A 13191-nucleotide genomic window follows, 5' to 3' on the forward strand; every position below is an offset into this window, starting at 1 on the left:
CACGGCTCAGGGTGAGACGGTTGGGTCCATTGCCTTCCTCAGGCCACGCACAGCCCGGGAGGCCTCAGGCTTCTCCTACAGAGTTCCCCAGGGGACTGAGAGCAGCTGGACAGATGGAGGAACTACAGGACGCCAAGAACCCTTCCATTTCAATGCAGACACACAGAAGCTGGATGTCCCCTCCCCCTTCACCCTCCCCCTCCCAGTTACTGCCCAGTTTGGAGCTTCCTGCTCAGTTTGGAGCAGTTGAAAGGCTTGAATCTAAGTAGACAGACCTGCCTTCCAAGTCCAGCTCTGTTTCTTAAGAAACAACTTGGCCTCCCTGAGCCTCAGCTTTCTTACCCATAAAATGGGCATGATAGAGCCTTGGTAAGAATGTCACATCAGTCAGAGAAGCCATTGCTGAGCACTCTGTGTGTGTGTGTGTGTGTGTGTGTGTGTGTGTGTGTGTGTGTGTAGGGCAGGGACACAGGGCAGGGACCCAGGGCACCGTAGCCATGATTATCCCAGCTTGAGTCTTAACATCTTCGAGAAAAAACAGTGATTTCCCAGTTTGGGATTTTCTGGTCTTCTTTCTGTTGGGTCACACTGTCAATGACAGGGTATTTCATTGCAACTTAATGTCTAGAAAAAGGCCATAACTTGGTGTGTGTGTGTGTGTGTATGTGTGTGTGAGCATGTGTGTCCGTGTACATATGTGCGTCTCTCTGTGCTTGTTTCTGTGTACTTTTGTCTGTCTCCATGTATGTGTGTGTCCCCGTGCACCTATATCTGAGTGTGTCCCTGTGTACCTGTATGTGTGTGTGTCCCCGTGCACCTGTATCTGTGTGTGTCCCTGTACACACACAGGCAGAACCAGCCAGGTGGTGGAGGTCTGGAGCATTGCCACAGAAATAACCAAATTAGGGAAATGAGCTTTTAGAAGGAGGGGAATATTTTATGCTTGATCAGGGATATTTTTTCTCCCCTGCAGTTTCTTTAAAACTATTAGGAAGACAACACAAAAAGCCCCAAACTCGACCAACAACCTGGTAGAAAGTACCGTGAGTTTCACCACCACTGAAGCCAGGGTTGGGGTGGGGGGCGGTGTCTGGGCCCCAGGTTTGGGGACGGCCCAGATCACAGAGACGAGGATGTGGGGTGCCAGCGTGTCACATTCACAAGAAAGCTCCCTGTCCTCCGGGGTCGCGGGATGTGGAAATGGACCTGCAGGCAAATGTGCAAAGGAGCAGGCATCTTTATTGTCTTTGTGCTCAGGCTGACCCATGGCGGAGGGGTGGCAGAGAAATAGAACAGAGGAAAGAGATATCCACGGCCCTGTCCTGCTGCCCCCTCCCCACCTGCGGAAGATGCTGTCCTCACCTGTCTGCCCCTCCCCTGCACAGTAGCTCCCTCTCCTGCCCCCGGGCCTGGCTCTCTGCTCCTCTGGTCGGTGGGGTGAGGTGGTTGAGCAAACTCGCAGTAGGAGGCTAGGGAAGCCACTGGTAATTTAATTGAGCCGGTTTGTTCACAGTGGAATATTACTTCTCTTACAATATTTTGAAAAGGAATTCAGCTGAACGCTTGGCTTTACATGTGCATTGGGGGCGGGGTGTTCCTTCCTATTGAGCCCCGGCGTCTTTCCATCTCAACAGCTCTGGTCTCCCCAGTCTGAGCCAAGAGAGGGTCCTGCTGGTCCTGGCGCTGGTCCTGGCAGGTCCCTGCCACTCCCATCCCTCCACCTCCTCGCCTGTTTCATCCAAATCCTCACTGGCTTGCTGGTGCCACAGTGGCTAGAAAGGCAGCTTCAGGCATGGAAACTTGATCTTTCTCTCCTCCCAAAATAAAACGTGGGGATCAGGCATCCTTTCCAGCCGGGACTATGGGGTGGAGACCAAGCCAGGGAAGGTGTGCTCCTGGCCCTGGGGCTGTGAGAGCAAAGAAGGAAGGTGTGTCTGCCCAGTTGAGAAAGGACCACCCTGCGTCGGGGAGAGGGCAGGGCTGTGGTGCATTTGGACTCCACATCCCGGAATGATCAGGGTTAATAATTGCTGTTAACATGTATTGAGTACTCACTATCTTCCGGATACAATTCTAAGGGTTTACACAGAATAACTCACTAAATCCTCATCCACACTGTGAGGGACACATAACCATTAACCCAATTTACAGCCAAGAAAATGAAGGCCCGGAGAGGTTAAGTAACTTGCTGGAGGTCACACAGCTGGTACAGGGCAGGGGCAGGTTTGGAACCCAGGCATCTGGCTGCAGAGTCTGGGCTCGTAACCACTGTGATGCCCCAAAAGCCGAGTTTTGTCACGGGACCAGATGTTTCACCTGGAGCATCTTAAGGGATTCTGTGACCCTCTTCTGAGCAAGAGTGTGGCCCTGGGAGCTGCAGCTCTGCCCCCCAGTCCCCCTCACTCTCTCTGATTGCTGCCTCCGCCCCCAGCCCCCTGAGGCTCCCTCTGAGCCGTCGAACCATCTCCGTGCCATTGAGAGACACCCTGTGTGCCCAGAGTAATGTGACATCCCTGGGGGTTGGGGACACAGCCCTCCAACCCTAGTCATTTTGTCAAGAGCCCCTGCCTACCCACCCTGTGATCACTTTACCCACTTGCCCAGCCATCAGGAGACAGCTTTGTGTTCGGTGTGTGAGTGTGAGTGTATGTGTGTGTGTGTGTGTGTGAGATGTACGAGTATGTGTTTTCTATCTCCCAACTGGGCCAGCAGCTTCTCAGAGACAGGGGCCGAATCCCCCCCTCCCATCCCCTCCTCACCCTGCCTCTCCACAAGTCACAGAGTGGGTTGATCTATAATCAATGTGTGGGAAACGATTTCCCTCCACCGTCTCCATACTCTCCTGGGAAAACCTTGTCTTGACCAAATGACTAGGGATGGGGAGGAGGGCTGTGTCCCCAGTCCCCGGGATGTCACATTACTCTGGGAACACAGAGTGTCTCTCAATGGCACGGAGGTGGTTCGAGGGCTCAAGGGGAGCCCCCTGGGGCTGGGGGCCTGGCTGTGAAAGTAGGTGGCAATCAGAGAGACATGAGCAGGGCATTGGCTGGCAGAGCTGCAGGGGCCTGAGATAGGAACTAGGGGAAGGGAGCCAGGTATAGCTGTGGCAGGCGGGAGGGAGGAAGAAGCAGCAGTCTGGAGCTCTTCAGAGAAGGAAGCCCTGGGCTGAGGGGGCGGGTGGCTCTCCAGGAAGCAGGTGGAGGTACTATGGGATGTTGTATGTAAATAGAGTTCCTTTAAATCAAATCCTATTTTCAGTGCACTGAGGGAAGCTCAGTCTGTAAAGAAACCTCGCCAGAAGTCTTTTCCAAAAAACAATGCTTTTGCTTGATGCAAAGCATCATTCTTTATTTAATTCATGTGTTTTCATATGGAGTGTTCTTAAAGCAGGGCACACCTAAATAGCAAACCCCCACCCCCACCCCCAAATCCTGCAAATGTGAAAAAAAGGCTGCGTGCATGTGTGTGTGTCAGTGTGTGCAAACCCTCCCTCGCACGTACCTGGGTGCAGCCAGTGATGGTATTTTCTCATTGCTCAGTGCAATTTAAATTAAAGCAAATGTTTAAAAGCCCTTCCTTCCAGTTTTTATTTGCTGGCCGAAGTCTTCTGCAGCAACTAATTAGCTTAATGAGTTTTCTTAATTCTCAGCTGTTAGCAAACCATGTTTCTGCATGGAAACCCGTCCTTTCCAAAGGAGAGGGTCTTGGCACTTGGCACGCAGAGCCCCCTGTCCCCTCTCACCCGGCGCACCAACCCCTCCCTACTCACCCCCGCACCCTGCCCCAGCTCAGGGGCAGGTGGAGCCCAGCGTCAGGAGGCCCGGCCTTCTCCGCTTCATCGCTGCCACCTGCCCACAGCCCCTCATGCTGCCTCTCCAGAGCCCTGTTTTCCTGGGACCCGCCTGGTGTGGAGGAGGCAGACCCACCGTGAGCTTAAAACCCATCACAGAACAGAGGCAGGGAGGGGCCGTTTCATCTGGAGGGAGGAGGGTGCCGGTGGGCCGTCGTCCCACGTGTGTCCTTCCAGGCGGGCCTCGTTCTGGGGTCGGGGGAGACACCAGCCCCATTGCAGAGCCTCCTTCCTGTTCAGGCTGTGAACGGCCTGGGCACAGTCAGGCCAGCCCCGTGTTGTCAAGTCCTCCGGTGGAGTATTTGCTCAGCCCCAAAGGCTTGTGCAAACAAGCACCCTTTTGGCCCCTCCGACCCATTTTGCGTAAACTTAGAAGAAACTATTTCAAGAGCTCAGAATGCCGTGAGGTGGGGTTGCGGCTGGCTTTGCTATCTATCATTCAGAGGCTTTGGGCAAATTATTTCCTTCCATGGATATTCCAGAGTGCCCTCGGCAGGCAGGGCAAGCAGGTGGGCTGGGTCCATGGCCAGTCCCCTCCTCTCTCGGGGTTTTTCCTCCAAATGGAAGTGGGGATTGGCTAGGCTTTTAGGGGGCCGCTTGTGAGAGAGTATGGGGGCCATGGAGGGGGGAGAATGTGGAGAGCTGTGAGTCGATGTGGGCTACACCTGGGAACACAGCTGGATGGGCCAATGCATCAATAAACAACACATGGAAATAGGGTGCGAGCCCTGCGGTGACCCCACCCCCAAAAACTAGGAAGCTTTGAGCTTTGGAGACCAGGCCTCTGATCTGCCTGGCAAGAGTTCACACTAAGCTTCCCCTTCGAGTGAGCAAATAAAAGTCCAGGCGAGCCTGCCCCAACTTCTCCAGGGGCTGGGCTCTCGCCATGGCAGAGGGGCTCCAGGCCCCACCAGCCCCTCCATCTTCTTCACCCCTTGAGCTCTACCCCTGCAGCCGGCACCCCGCACCTTCTTTACCCTGAATCTCTGCATCACTGATTAACTCTCACATCCAGCTTCCCACACTCTGACCAGAAGAAAATGTAGGAACAGACTCATGTTAACTTAGGTTAGCTTTCTGTCTTAGTCTATTCAGGCTGCAATGACAAAATATCACCAACGGGGGGCTTATCAACAACAGGCGTTTATAGCTCACGGCTCTGGAAGCTGGAGTCTGAGACCAGGGAGCTGGCATGGTCGGGGGAGGGCTTCTCTCCTGGGATACCCTGGTCACATGGCGGAGGGGCTGGGATCTCCTGGGGGCCTCTTTTATGAGGGTGCTTAGCCCATTCCTGGGACTCCAGCCTCATGACCTAAGCACCTCCCAAAGGCCCCATACCCTGATATCATTGCCTTGGGGGTTGGGTTTCAACAAATGAATTTGGGGGTGGGGATGAAAAACACTCAGACCATCACACCTGCTCTCACTGTACCCATGGCCAGTCTGGCGCCCACACTCAGCTCTCCTCTGGTCCCTCCTGATGCCTACTGGGGGTGGGCAAACGCCCCTTGCCCAGCGCTCCCTTTCTCTGGATTAGGGATGGGATTTGAAGCAGTGTGTCTGGCCTCCTCCATTCCTTCCCTGCCCCTGTGGGTGGAAGCACATCCCCAGGAAAACGTGGCTGGGTCTGGGGTCCTGGGGCAGCTCCTGTAGGAATTCATCCTGACGTGGGGCATGGGCTGGAGGATCCCATGAATGGGAGCTTGGGCCAGGCCTGGCCTGTGGAGCACCCTTCGCACAGAGGCAGAGCAATAGGACCAGGAGGAGCCATAGGACCTGCGGGGACCTAGACACTGGAGGGGGGAACCATAGGGTCTGTGCTGGGTGGGGCAATGAACAGAATCTGGGAGGAAGTGGCACTGTCTAGAGGGGCAATCTATGGTGAGTCAGCCTTTTACAACACAGGGAGGAATACTTGCTGAAAGGGTATAATAATAATAATAATAATAGTCACTGGTATTTGGTGAGCACGTGCTCTGTGCCAGCACCGAGCAAAGCGTCTTGAGGAACGTCTCCCTGAACCTTGCCTGTGGGTTTTGGTTGATGTGCAGGTCTCCTCGGCCCACTTAACACCTTCAATTATTTTATCATTGTTTCTGTATTAATTGGGGAAATGCTTTCTTCTGGGGCAGCAAACCCCCCAGATCTCGGTGGCGTGACGCAACAGAAGTTTACTCGTCACATGAAGCTCCCAAAGGGCATTCCTGGCCAGGGGACCTCTGCTCCCACTGGGGATTCCGAGCCCCAGTTCCCTCCATTTTGTGGAATCTGACATGATGTCCACATTTGTGAGAAGAAGAAAGAGCATGGGGGTCCCTCGGGCTGGCCTGGAGGTGTCACACATCCCCCACCCATATTTCAGTGCCCCCCCTCCCCGCGAAGGCCGCTGGGCGCCCGGGAGGGTGATGAGTGCGTGGGCTCCGCTGTTTCCATTTCCCCTTTCATATCCAGTGTCTCGTCCCAGCAAGGGGTGCCTTCTGGAATCAAACACTTAATTGATTGGCTAGGGGAGTACGGAGTGTGTAGATGAAGGCCGGCTCTGGCTCAGAGCTTCTCGGCCCGGCGGGGAGCGGCGTTGTGTTGAGGAATAAGGGAGGCCCTGGGTTCCCCTGGAACGAAATCAGAGGGAGGCCTCCTTATTTCCCTTGAAGCTACAGGGTATTCAGAGCCCTTCAGAACCTAACATCTGCCTCCAAACCAGGCAGAGTGACGTGGGCCTATCTGCCCAGTGGGGTCGTGGGGCCCATCGCTGCCCCTCATAGCAGACGTGCAAGTCGGGGCCCCTGTGCAGAGCAGGAGGAGAGGTGCCAGCCGGCCAGGCAGCCCCCCGCTGGCCCTCCATCCCTGAGCCCCCACGCCCATCCCTCTCCCCACTCACATGGTGAGGGGAGGGCAGATGCCGTCCCAGTCCGGGAGCCCAGTGTGCTTGTCTCGGCTTCACCTGTGCCATCAGATTCTGCCCGGAAAGTGCTTGGTACTGGAACTGAGAACCTGAATCATTTCCTCAAGATTTTCCAAAAGAATTGGGTGAGAGTGTGTGACTGTACATGTGTGAGTGTGGGAGTGCATGAATTCGTACTGAGTGTGTGAGTGTGAACAGGAGGGGGTGTGTCTGTGAGCAGTCCTGTGAAAGGTGGGTGGGCTGTGCACACTGGCCACCACTATTTGGGCGGCAGCAGGCCAGCCCCATAAGCAGGAAGTGAGGCACCAGCAAGGGGTTCTGACGTCCCAGGGAAATAAGGGGGCACCACGTGGCAGTGACTTCCCAAACTTCGATTCCATGGGAAGGCTGTCTGGAAGATTCCCTCAGACGTACAAACGCCATCTTTGCTGCTTCTTCCCTCTCGAACCCTCCTAGCTCTGCTCCTGACGAGACACCTTGGGGGAATGAGCATCACGTGTGACCAAGGAGCAGGGGGCCTCAGGAAAGGGGCTTGGCCTCGGCTGCCCCCTCACCTGCGCAGCCCAGGGAGGCCCTGGATGTGAGAGTCTCTCCTGGGTCAAGAGCCTTCTCTTGTGGGGGGACCCCGGCCTTCATCCAAGTGAAGGGAACGTCTGTCAGTCCTGGAGGGCCCACTCGTTGATGTCCAAGACCACTTCCTCTAACATTGTGGATCCTCCCTCTGTGCGGGCTTCCTGTGGGAGGGGAAGGGGGGCAGGACAGACGAGGCCAGGAGACAAAGATAGATAGATGCTCGTTCAGATGCTGTTGACCCAAACTGCGTCCTTCAGGGTCAGACACGGTCACCCAGGGCCACAAAAGAAGACCCCTGGGCTGGAACACAGGAGAACACAGGAGCCTTTGGCCAAAGGCTCTCTCAAGAAGGGGAGACGGTACAGGTGTGTCAGCAGTGGTGACACACCTGAGCTCTAACAGTCACTGCCGGGCGCAGAATGAACCCAGACTGTGGTGGTGGGCATGCTGCATGTGAAATAGCTTTGAACACTAATTACCATGACATTGGCTGTGCCCCCAAAGTACACATCTGGAGTTTGGGGAGAGGGGCCGTGCAGGGCGAGTGTGACTGTTGGTCAAGTGTCAGCGTCAGTGCTGGCACATGGCAGATGCCCAATGAGTGGACCTCCCCTCTGAGCCCCTCCCCGTTGGGTAATGGGGCTGGGGAGCAGGCCAAGCGACTCCAAAGATTGCTGGCTTCCTGATGCTCATCCCAGATGCTGTGGCGCTGCCAGTACCTGGGCTGGGAGGGTGGCAGCCCCCTCTAGCTTCATGCTCCCTTTGCTTTATGTGAGCCTTGATCCTTCCAGAGAACAGGTGAGTGTGGGTGTGGAAAGAAGGAAAGTTGTCCTGAAAGAGAACCCATGTACTGGGGCCCCAGAAGGAGAGACAGTTCATGCGTGATAGAGGATAGTATCAACGAGAACTTTTGTCCCCGCACCTCCCATCTCATTAGTAGGAAATGAACACAAATCACACTGAAACTCCTCTTCCCATGTGCTGAGAACCTCCTGTGAGGATTTCAGGAGTCCGTGCATCTTCACTGCTGTTTGTCTTGGGCTGGAGCTAATTCCCCTCCCTGAATGCACACAGAGATGTGCCCAGGGGGTCACAGACGTGGAGGCAGAAGACCCCATCACGGCGAATGTTTGCCTGTGGACCATCTCAGTGCCCGCTCCCAGCACAGTGGTTAAAGTGTTTGCGGGCCGCGGGCGTCCTTGGGGTAGCTCTGGTTCATCTCCTGCGGCCTGCAGAGCCCCCTGCCTGCCTCGGTGCACACCAGCCACGCCTCCCTCTGCTTCTCCACACAGGTGCACGGTGCCTCCATCCTCTCCGACCCGGGATCCCGGGCAAGGCTGCTGGAGGGATCGTTTTGAGTTGTTCACTCAAGTACACCTTGTCTACACCACCTGAGCTCCAAGCCAGGGAGGGGCTCCCTTCTATTTACTGTCTTCTCCTCTCTCTCCCTCCCGGCACCTGCAGCCCAGGGCCCACAGTTGGTGGTCAGTAATGCTGGGTGACAAACACATGGATCTGCCCAACGTGATTAGCGTTTTGAACAAGAATCGGGCAGTGGGTGAAGATCAGGGCACCAGAGGAGGGAGGGGGTGACAGGAGGGAGAAGAGGAGGAGGGAGAGGAGAAGGAGGAGGGTGAGAAGGTGAGGGAAGAGGAGGTGCCCGCTAGGGAGGACCAGTGTGGACGGTCGGCCCGGCTGGTACCTGGGGACAGAAGCCTCCCAGCTCCATGTACATATTCTCCACATGCCGGTGCATCCCCGCATTTGTCCTCCTCTAATTGAGCAGATGCTGGGCTGGCAGTGAAGCAGGCCAGCACTGACTGTGTGCGATGGAGGCATCAATAAAACACTGCGTGTTGGGAGGACGGCTTGCACACTGGCAGACAGTGGGAGCTGGAGAGTGGCACTCTATTCATGACGTTTTGATTTCTCGGGCTCTGGGGACACTGACTTTGATAGATTGAGATGTGGCGCCAGCACAATATACCATAAAATAACAGCTCACTTCCTGAGCAGGCATAAGCCGCTGGAGCCCACCCATTCCTTTAAAATTAAATACTTCCAAGAAAAAATAAAGCTTGGGGAAGATAGAGCCACAACCCACAATGCCAATGGCCCGTCGTGCTGTCAGTTTCACATGTGTGAAGCGTCGGCTTTACTGACGACGGTGCCCGAGAGGTGGCTGGCCCACCTGTCAGGGAGGCCAGCACAGTGCCTGGTCACTGCTTGGACTGCAGGTTGGTCCTGGGGTTGCCTCTGTCAGCCATCTACTTAGTTCTACTAGAGACTGGGATGCTTCATTCTTGCTCTGTTGCCTGCAAACTCACACCTCCTTGCTTTCCATAGTGCTGCTTTCGGCACAGGGATCGCAAGTTGCAGGTGGTTCCTCTAAAGTGCAAGTCAGCTAGCAGCTCTGGCAAGCCCCTCTTGTGTGTGTCACGGTGGGCAGGAGTGTCCCTGAGTGCGGTCCTTCTTGTCTTATGGGTCCTGATCAGAGCTGTGCTGTGGCAGAACTTCTGCAGTTGATGCTGATGGCCTCTTTGGTGCAAGAGGGTGGTAGCCAGGAGAGGGCCTGTCTCCATGGTTACGGGCCATGTGGAGGTGTGGCAGCTGTGCTCCTGGTGAGCCACCCCCCCCCTCCATCCCTGTGGCCTCTGCTGGGTTCTGATCATGCCCTCCTTACCCGGAGGGTTTCATGAGCTCTAAATCAGATAGCAGCTGTAAGTATAGAATATGGGGCAAAACTGTTTAATCTACGTTGTCAGTGTGAGGAAGATATATTCCTTCAGTTTTATTTTTTCAGAAGGTGTTATCAAATGTGCTGGTGATTCATGTATAGGAAATATATTCTGTTACAACGTTCTTCACCTGCCGGGAGCTGGCTTCGGCAAGCCCTCATTGTCTCCCTGCTCGCCGTAATCCGTTTATCTGGCATTCGTATGGGAGCGAGGGGGCCGCTGCTGGGGCACCACTGGAATTAAGTATGAATTAAATGTACCATGAAAATAAAGTGTTATCACAGGCATTTAATGATTTTATTCTTTAACGGTTTCATTTTGCGATTGTTGATGCCCAGGCAGCCTCCTATTTTAGTTTTTCTCAGTGGATTTTCGGTCAGGAGTTTGTTGTGTTCCTTAACGTCAGAGACGGTGCTGTCTTTGCCCCATAGTTACAGTTGTCTCTTTCGGTTCTGCTGGAGTATTTTGTTTGGAGGGAAATGAAACTGGAAAAAACCAAAGTGATTCTTTAAAAGGAGTTAAAAAGAGCAAGGAGCTAAGAATTTTTCCCAGAAATACTGTGTGTTCAGAGGAGAAATTAAAACATTCGGCGTTAAGTGGGCTTCATCTAGGCTCAGCAAAAATCAGGAGACCAGCCTCCCCACTCCCCAGGTCTACTGAATACAGCCAGGACTGATGGAATCTTGTTTTCTCTTATTCTATGTTCATAGCCCTGCTTCCCACTCCCTGCCCCTCCAGACCTCCCCTCGTCCTCACCCTGGCTCTGCGCGGCCCGGCCATCCTGTCCTGATGCAGGGAGCACCTGCCTCCCAGCCCTGGGCAGCCTTTCTGAGCTTTGGGCCAACAGCTGCCCAGACAGGAACTGGAGAGTTGGGATTTATTCATGCCAGCAGCCAGTAGGTAACAGTTGCTGATTTTGTGCCGGGCCTGCCCCGGGCACCGCATGGAACAGAGGACTACACCTGGTCTCCCAGAGCTCACCTCTAGACATGGGGTCATTTAAACAAACAAGTGAAGGACCCCAGAGATCACATGCTGTCCCAAGAATTCAAGAGGGTGGGGGGCTGGGGCCGCTTCCTAGGGGACGGGATCTCTGAGGCTGTGACGTCTGAGCTGGGGCTTGGAGGAGGAGGAGGGGGAGGAGGAGCGACCGTGTGAAGGCTAGCAGAAGTGCACAGTAGGGCAGCAGGAATGGCCAGAGCAGAGGCTCTGAGTTGATGTGCAGAGTGGCCAAAACAGAGTGGGCACCAGGGAAGTATAAGGGGAGGTCAGGGTCTCTGGAGCCGCTGTGATGAGACCCGATTATCTTTCTAAAGTGGACCCAGGCTGCCGGGTGGGTGGGGCAGCCAGGTCCAAGGGCTCTGAGATCACCTGATAGCACCAGGAAAATCAAGACTCCCAGATTTTTGGCTTAAGCCACTGGGTGAGTGGGGATGCTGTTTACGGGGACCCCTGAGGGAGCCTGGGCAGGAACAGGGCAGGGGAGATGGAGTCATATTCTCAGCACATTGGGTTTGACACTCCTGTGGGGTTTTCAGGAGATGCCAGAAAGGTAGCCAGACGGAAGAGCCTGGAAGACAGGCATTGGGGCAGTTGGTGGGATCATGGCTGGGAACAACCTTTCAGAGGCACTAGCATCTGGAGAGCCTGGCTGAGGTGGCCTTCCCCGTCCACTTGCACAGGACAGACCACATCTGCCTGCATGTCGCAGGAATCTCTTACGTATCCTCGAGTATTCTGGGAGTCTCTTTCCACAGTGCGTCTGCCCCTTCATGAGTCCCTCAGTTCTTGGCACATCGAACCAAACGTCACTCACCCTTCTCTGGGCTGCAGGACCCTTGGTCACTCTCAGAAGGACAAGATGCCTCCTCAGAGGCAGGACCTGCTGATACCTGACTTCAAGTCTCTGCCACTCACCCCACAGCCTGTATGAACTTCACTCCTCTGCGTTTTTAATTACACGCGGTTCTCAATTTCCTCTGAGTGCAGATGATACTCTGCCCTGTGAGATGTCCGCAGTGTGCAGCCTCTCTCCAGCGGGTCCCCTGGACTCTGTGGGATCTCAGAGGGTAGAAGCGTTTCCACACCCAGAGGCAGGCGTTGAGGGTTCTCCGATGCTTCTGCATTAGCCAAAGACACCTCCTCTGAGCTAATGGGACATGAAAGGGGGCATTTAGGCCCCTATCCCATACGCCAGGGCAACAAACACCAGATCGGCGGCATTGGGCAGGTGGCAGAGCTTCTGAGTCCCCTTTTCTTCACGTCAGGGCTGGTGCAGGGGATGTGGTGCCAGCAGCTTGCTCAGTCACAGGGAGCAATCACCCAGCAGGCCGGCGCTCATATTCCAGGCATATCTGGTATCTCAAGCCTGGAAAAGCGGCCTCTGGGCGCCTCCGCACACAGAACATAAAAGTCTCCTGTTCCCCCTTGAATGTCCAGCTGGCATCAGCATGCTCGCCTGCAGCCTGGCACCGTCCCTGCAGCCCAGCTCCAGGCCCAGTGCAGGTGCTGCCCACGCCTGCCCCTCCCCGTCCCCTGGCGGCCATCCTCTCCCTGCGCTGGGAGCTTGGGGCCTGTTTGGCTCTTGGAGACGCTGCCTTCCCCACTGTCCTCATTGGACTCGGGCTGGGGATCTCAGCCAAGTCCTGGAGCGCCTCATTTAAAGTAGTGATGAGCTGACAATTCTGGCTTCAGAAAAATGCAGAGGGCACGGTGCATTTTCCCGAAGGTGAGAGAACATCTGAGAACCAAAGAAAGTTCCTCGGGCTGCCCCGCCTTGGGCTGAAAGACCCCCAAGTGTGGCAGGATTTGAACGGTTAGCCATCGCCCGACTGGCCTGAGGAGCGAGCAGGTCCTCGGGCTCTGACAACTGAGTAGATACGCAGAGGCAGGGAACATTCGTCCACAGCAGCTGTATTATTTAGAGAAGCTCAGGGAATCTCGGAGGAGAGCGGACACTGCATGCATATTAAAATGGAAATGGCAATTAACTACCAAAATAAGACATTTTTATAACGTTTTTATTGAAGTTTTAATGAACAAATAAAGAAACAGAAATCTGCATGTGCCTTGCGAGCCATATAAAAATGACTAAATCAAGATGAAATGGCAAGAGCCAGCAACACCTC

The sequence above is a fragment of the Eubalaena glacialis genome, chromosome 19 (genome assembly GCF_028564815.1).
Source record: "Eubalaena glacialis isolate mEubGla1 chromosome 19, mEubGla1.1.hap2.+ XY, whole genome shotgun sequence".
In the NCBI taxonomy this organism is placed as follows: domain Eukaryota; kingdom Metazoa; phylum Chordata; class Mammalia; order Artiodactyla; family Balaenidae; genus Eubalaena; species Eubalaena glacialis.